This window comes from Aotus nancymaae, unplaced genomic scaffold (assembly GCF_030222135.1).
Source record: "Aotus nancymaae isolate 86718 unplaced genomic scaffold, 86718_ANA_hifiasm-v0.15.2.pri h1tg000008l, whole genome shotgun sequence".
In the NCBI taxonomy this organism is placed as follows: domain Eukaryota; kingdom Metazoa; phylum Chordata; class Mammalia; order Primates; family Aotidae; genus Aotus; species Aotus nancymaae.
Genome location: NW_026988419.1, coordinates 54,395,679 through 54,402,134, shown reverse-complemented (window position 1 = coordinate 54,402,134; position 6,456 = coordinate 54,395,679). Strand labels below are relative to the sequence as shown.

General features: G+C 41.6%; 1 non-coding gene across 1 annotated transcript; it reads right to left on the bottom strand.

Moving 5' to 3' along the window:
- Positions 1 to 5,992: 5,992 nt before the first annotated feature.
- Positions 5,993 to 6,133, bottom strand: LOC135273782 (U4 spliceosomal RNA). The gene has a single exon (XR_010341585.1). It is a non-coding gene; the product is annotated as a U4 spliceosomal RNA (small nuclear RNA).
- Between the last annotated feature and the right edge of the window lie 323 nt (positions 6,134 to 6,456).

Below are 6,456 nucleotides of genomic sequence, written 5' to 3'. Positions count from 1 at the left end.
GAGACTATGTTGCCCAGGCTAGATTTGAACTCCTGGGTTCAAGCTATCCTTCTACTTCAGCTTCCTGAGTAGCCAGGATTATAGGCTCACCCCACTGTGCCTGGCTCACATTTAGTAATCTCTTCTTTGCTAATGTCTACAGTATTAGTCTCATTCAAATATATATTTTTAAATTCAGAGTTTGTAGTTTTCAGCTCTAGAAGTGTTATTTGGGTCTTTTAAAACATCTTCCATATCTCTACTTAACTTTTTGAACATACGGAATATAATTATAACTGTTTTTAATATCCTTGCCTGCTAATTGTAATCTTTTTGTCAGCTCTGGGTCAGGATCTCCTTATCATGAGTCATATTTCCCTGCTTCTTTATGTGCCTGGTAATTTTTGATTGGATGCTAAATATTGAGAATTTTACCTTTTTGGGTGTTGGATATTTTTGTATTCCTATAAATGTTCTTGAGCTTTATTCAGTGATGCAATTAATATACTTGGGCGTAGTTTGACTCTTTAAGGTCTTGCTTTAAGATTGTTTGGTGCTGTATACTTTTGTATTCCTGTAAATATTCTTGAGCTTTGTTTTGTGATGCAATTAATTTACTTGGAAATAGTCTGACTCTTTAAGGTCTTGCCTTAAGATTTGTTTAGTGGGACCAGCTCATGCTCAATTTAAGGCTAATTCTTTCCACGAACTGGGCAAGACCCTTCTGTGTACTGTACCCAATGTCCATTGAATCATGAGGCTTTCGAATTTGGCAGGTGGGAGCAGACACTTCTTGATTCCGTGAGTGTGGGCACTGTTCTGTCATCTGTAGCACATTATAGTGGTTTTTTCTCCAGCCTCTTTGTTTTGTTTTGTTTGTTGAGACAGTCTCACTCTCTCGCCAGGCTGGAGTTCAGTGGCGTGATCTTGGCTCACTGCAACCTCTGACTCCCTGGTTCAAGTGATTCTCCTGCCTCAGCCTCCCGAGTAGCTGGGATTATAGGTACATGCCACCATGCCTGGCTAATTTTTGTGTTTTTAGTAGGGATGGAATTACACCATGTTGGCCAAGATGATCTCAAACTCCTGACCTCGTGACCCACCCACCTTGGCCTCCCAAAGTGCCGGGATTACAGGTGTGAGCCACCGTGCCTGAGCCTCTTTGGTTTCCTTACAACTATAAGCATGACTCAACTTTCTTTTTTCTTTCTTCTTCTTCTTCCTTTTTTTTTTTTTTTTTTTTTTAACAGAGTCTTACTCTGTTACCCAGGCTGAAGTACGGTTGCATGATCTCTGCTTGCTGCAACCTCTACCTGCCAGGTTCAAGTGTTTCTTATGCATCGCCTCCTGAATAGTTGGAACTATGGGTGCACACCACCACACCAGGCTAATTTTTGTATTTTATTAGAGAGGGGGTTATACCATGTTGGCCAGGCTGGTCTCGAACACCTGAATTCAAGTGATCTGCTTGCCTAGGCCTCCCAAAGTGTTGGGATTACAGGCGTGAGCCACCCTGCCCAGCCTCACTGAATCCTTGAGGGAACTCTCTGTAGGTCTCTGAAAATCTCTGTGAAGATCTCTCTTTTCCTTTGGACTACAGTTGCCTTGGTGTTTCTGAACTGTCAGCTCAAGTCTGCTGCCCTGGGCCTGGGTTTCCCCTCCCTGTGCCACTGCTGGAAACTCACTCAAGGTGATAACCTAGTAAAGTCTTTCTTAGGACTCACCTCAATCCTTTCCTGTCTCTTGGGGATCACTGTCTTTTGTTGCCTGATAATATCTTGAAAACTATTTCTTTGTATGTTTCGTCCACTTCTTGGTTTTCTCCAACAAGAAGATAAATTCAATCCTTCATCTTGACCAGAAACAGAAGTCCCCCAGATATTTGTTGGAAGTGAGGAGGCAGGCAGAGGAGTGAAGTGGAGGTCTTGAGGGGTTGTGGTAAAAGTTAAAATAGCCAGTGCGGTAAGGGGAAAGAGCTTAGCACTGGAAGCCCAGCTGTGAGGGAGAGTTTCTCTAGCAGTGCAGTTGAGTGAGTTGGCTAGCAATTTTATTGATTCATTGATTGATTCTTTTTTGCTACTGTTTATATACTTATTCAGTGCCTACTCTGCACCAGGGTCTTAACATACATTATTTCTCATCCTTACAGTAGGCCTACAAGGCATTGGTATTGTTAACCTTTACCTCCATACTCTACCCCACCTTCCTCCACCCTAAGCCCCAGCCTTTCTCAGTTTCACAGATGAGAAAATAGAAACATCAACTGACTGCCAAGCTCCTGCAGTTTGTAAATTGTATAATCAGATTTCAAACCCAGTTTCCCATAGCTCCAAAGCCAACTGGCCCATAATGCCTTTTTCTTGCCAGGGTTGGGATTTGCGTTTGACTGAGTGAGTTGGGGGAAATCGAGAGTGCTAAAAAGAGAGGTTGAAGTGACAGCTCATGATTAAGTAGGCAGGGAAGGGAGGAAGCCAGAGATGAAGGCTGGTGGAAGGGAAGAAAAAAGAAGCTTCAGCAGTCTTCAGTTCTCTATGGTGTGGACAGTGGCTGTAATGGCCTTAAAGAAACAAGGGAGCTTGTAGTTAGCCCCAGATGATGATACTGAGAAGTGATGGGGGAGAAAGAAGTCTTAGAATTCTACCTAATCTTCTAATAAGTTCTGGATCTCTAATAATAGTTCCAGGTAGAATGTAGGTCTGAGAAAGGTAAAACAACAAAGCTTCTAGAAAAAGAAAAAATAAGCGAAGATTTCCTAAATAGGACATAAAGAGTGTTCATGATAAAGGAAAAAAATAGACAAATTGGACTATAGTGAAGGATCTTTTCAGCAAAAACACTGCAGAGAGCAAAAAATCAAGCAGCACGGTAGGGAATATTTCCAGTATATATACCCCAATCATTTTTAGGTCAGTGACTTGGACAAATGAGAATTTACATGTAGTCACTTATTGAAACACGAATTCGTTAATAAATATGATAGATTTGTATATTTCCAGAATTGTTTGTCTAATCCTCTTAAGGGCATTATATCACTAAGCAGCACAGCTAAGTGTTTGATCAGTTTAATTAAAATGATCATTTGTCACACTTTAGAAGCATTTGGTTCTTGGCTATGGAAATATCAAAGGCTGGGCAAAAAAGTATTAATTTTGCCTTTTTTTTGAAAATGATATTTCAAACTGTTAAAATCTAGTTGCAGTTGAATTAGTACATAACCTTTCAACTACTCAAGTCTATTCTTTTTTTTTTTTTTTGAGACAGAGTTTTGCTCTTGTTGCCTAGGCTGGAGTGCAATGGTACAATCTCAGCTCTCTGCAACCTCCACTTCCCAGGTTCAAGCAATTCTCCTGCCTTAGCCTCCCGAGTACCTGGGATTACAGACATGTGCTACCATGCCCAGCTAATTTTGTATTTTTAGTAGAGACAGGGTTTCTCCATGTAGGTCAGGTTGGTCTCGAACTCCTGACCTCAGATGATCTGCCTGCCTCAGCCTCTCAGAGTACTGGGATTACAGGCGTGAGCCAATGCACCCAGCCCACAATTCTTTTTCTTATACTGTATTACACAGCCACGTGATTAGGATTTCTCTTATTGGCTGTTTTGAGAAAGTTAGTATCTAATTTTTGACTTATGTGAAGAATTAAAGTATTTTCCAACACATAGAATGAAACAAAAAGACCTGTCTTGGGTTCGTGTGTGGTGAAAAGCTAGCGTATATTGTGTCAATGCAAAAGAAACTGAGAACTCGGATAGCACTTAAAGTTGTGTGGTTAGGGATTATGAGGCACGACATAGCAATGAGACTGAGTTCACAGGCTGCACAGGAAAATCAGTGTCTTTACTTGATCATCTTCCTCTCCATACAGTGGACAGTGGGACAGAAAGTCATCACAAAACGATGAGGCCACCGTCACATAACCTGTACACTTAGTGATATATCTTTATCCAGCCTTTGGTTTGCAAGATGAAGAAAGGGATAGAAAATTTGATTTATGTTGAATCACTTACCATAGGGTTTAATTTACTTACCAAAGCCTTTAGTAAACTCTTTACCAACTCCTTCTTGCAGGAGGGTTTTCTGTTATTGTTTTTATATGTTTGTGTGTTTGTTTTGTTTTTATTAGAGAGGTTAGGTCTTGCTGTGTTGCCCAGGCTGTTCTCAAAGTCCTGGATTCAAGTGATTCTCCCACCTCAGCCTCCCAAAGTGCTGTTTGTTTGTTTGTTTTGTTTTGTTTTTAAAGAGCAAGTGATAACCAGAGGGTCCTTGCCTATAAAGGTGGCCTTGTGTGTGTGCATCTGTGAGTGCTGCTGTGACAGAGTGGTATACTAGTTTTCCATGGCTACTGTAATAAATTACCACAAATTTAGTGGCTTAAAACAACACAAATTTATTCTCTCTTGTTCTGGTCCTTGGTGTTTCTTGGCTCATGGCCACATAACTCAAAATCTCTGTCTTATTTTACATCCCCTTCTCCTCTGTGTGTGTCTTCTCCTTTTTTTGTCTATGTGAGAACTCTCTCTGGCTCTCTCTTACAAGGATAGATATAATTGTATTTAGGGCCCACCTGGATTACTCAGGATAAGCGCCTTCGCTTCTCAGTGTCCTTCACTTAATCATATGCTTGGGAGTCATATATGATAATATTCTCTCTTAGCCATATAAGGTAATATCTACAAGCTCAAGGAATTAGGAAGTGAACATTTTTTTTTCGTTGTCTTTTGAGATGGAGTCTTGCTCTTTTTGCCCAGGCTGGAGTGTAATGGTACAGTATCGGCTTGACGCAACCTCCACCTCCTGGGTTCAAGTGATTCTCCTGCCTCGGTCTCCCGAGTAGCTGGGATTACAGGTACCCACCACCACACCCGGCTAATTTTTTGTATTTTTAGTAGAGATGGGGTTTGACCATGTTGGCCAGGCTGGTCTCGAACTCCTGACCTCAGGCGATCTGCCTTCCTTCACCTCCCAAAATGCTGGGATTATAGGCTTGAGCCACCTCACTTGGCCTGTGAACATATTTTTTAAGGGTAGGGCTGGTGCGTATTTTTCAGCCAACCACAGTTGGTTTTTCCAGCTGTGAGTACATCTGCATCAGGAGATGCCTGCAGAAGTAAATTTGGGAAAATCTGCATGCCATAAGTATGCAGGGAAAGTCACCTGTGAGAACCTCTTGTGTGCTGAGCTGGAATTCGAGCTGCTGTGTGTGCCTGGGGGGCAGGCTGGGAGATGGAGGTGGAGAGAGTATTTTGAAAGAATCTTGAGGGAAGATATCAAATGTACAGGAGATTTTTCTAAAGCTAGGTAGTAACTGATTAGAGAAAGTTTAATTTGAGAGGCAATAACTTCAAGCTAATTTTAAGAGTATTTTTTTCTCTCAACTATTTGATGATAAACAAATATTAACCAAATTATAGGCACTGAATTTAGAGAACTTGTGTGCCAGTGTGACAAGTAGCAAAGTTTTATTAGAAATAAAGTGCTGGGCTGGGCGGGGTGGCTCACACCTGTAATCCCAGCACTTTGGGAGGCTGAGGTGGGCGGATCAACTGAGGTCAGGAGTTCGAGATCAGCCTGGCCAACATGGTGAAACCCTGTCTCTACTAAAAATACAATAAATTAGCCAGGCATGGTTGCACATGCCTGTAGTCCCAGCTACTCGGGAGGCTGAGGCATGAGAATCACTTGAACCTGGCAGGCGGAGGTTGCAATGAGCCAAGATCATGCCAGTGAACTCCAGCCCGGGCGACAAAGTGTCTCAAAAAAAAAAAAAGAAAAGAAAAGAAAAAAGAAACAAAGTGCTATCCAATAAAATATTAATTGGGTTAATACTTGCTTATCATTAAATAGTTGAGAAAGAAAAAAATATACTCTTAAAATTAGCTCGAAGTTATTACTTCTTAAATTAAACTCTTTTAAACCAGTTATTACCTAGCTTTAGAAAAATCTCCTGTACATTTGATATACTGCCTCAAGATCTTTTCTTTTCTCTTCTCTTCTTTTTTTTTTTTTATTCAGTCTCCGTAGAGACTGTCAAAACTTGCCAATGCTGACTGTATTTCAAGTCGTCATGGCGGCGTATTGGGAAAAGTTTTCAATTAGCAATAATCGCGCCTCGGATAAACCTCATTGGCTACGATACTGCCACTGCACAAAGCTTCTTTTCTTTTCTTTTTTTTTTTTGAGACAGAGTCTCGCTCTGTTGCCCAGGTTACTGTGCAGTGGCGTGATCTCGGCTCACTGCAACCTGCACCTCCTGGGTTCAGGCAATTCTCCTGCCTCAGCCTCCTGAGTAGCTGGGATTACAGGCACGCACCACCATGCCCAGCTAATTTTTTGTATGTTTAGTAGAGACAGGGTTTCACCGTGTTAGCCAGGATGGTCTCGATCTCCTGACTTCATTATTCGTCGGCCTTGGCCTCCCAAAGTGCTTGGATTACAGGCATGAGCCACTGCACCCAGCAAGATCCTTTGCAAATATT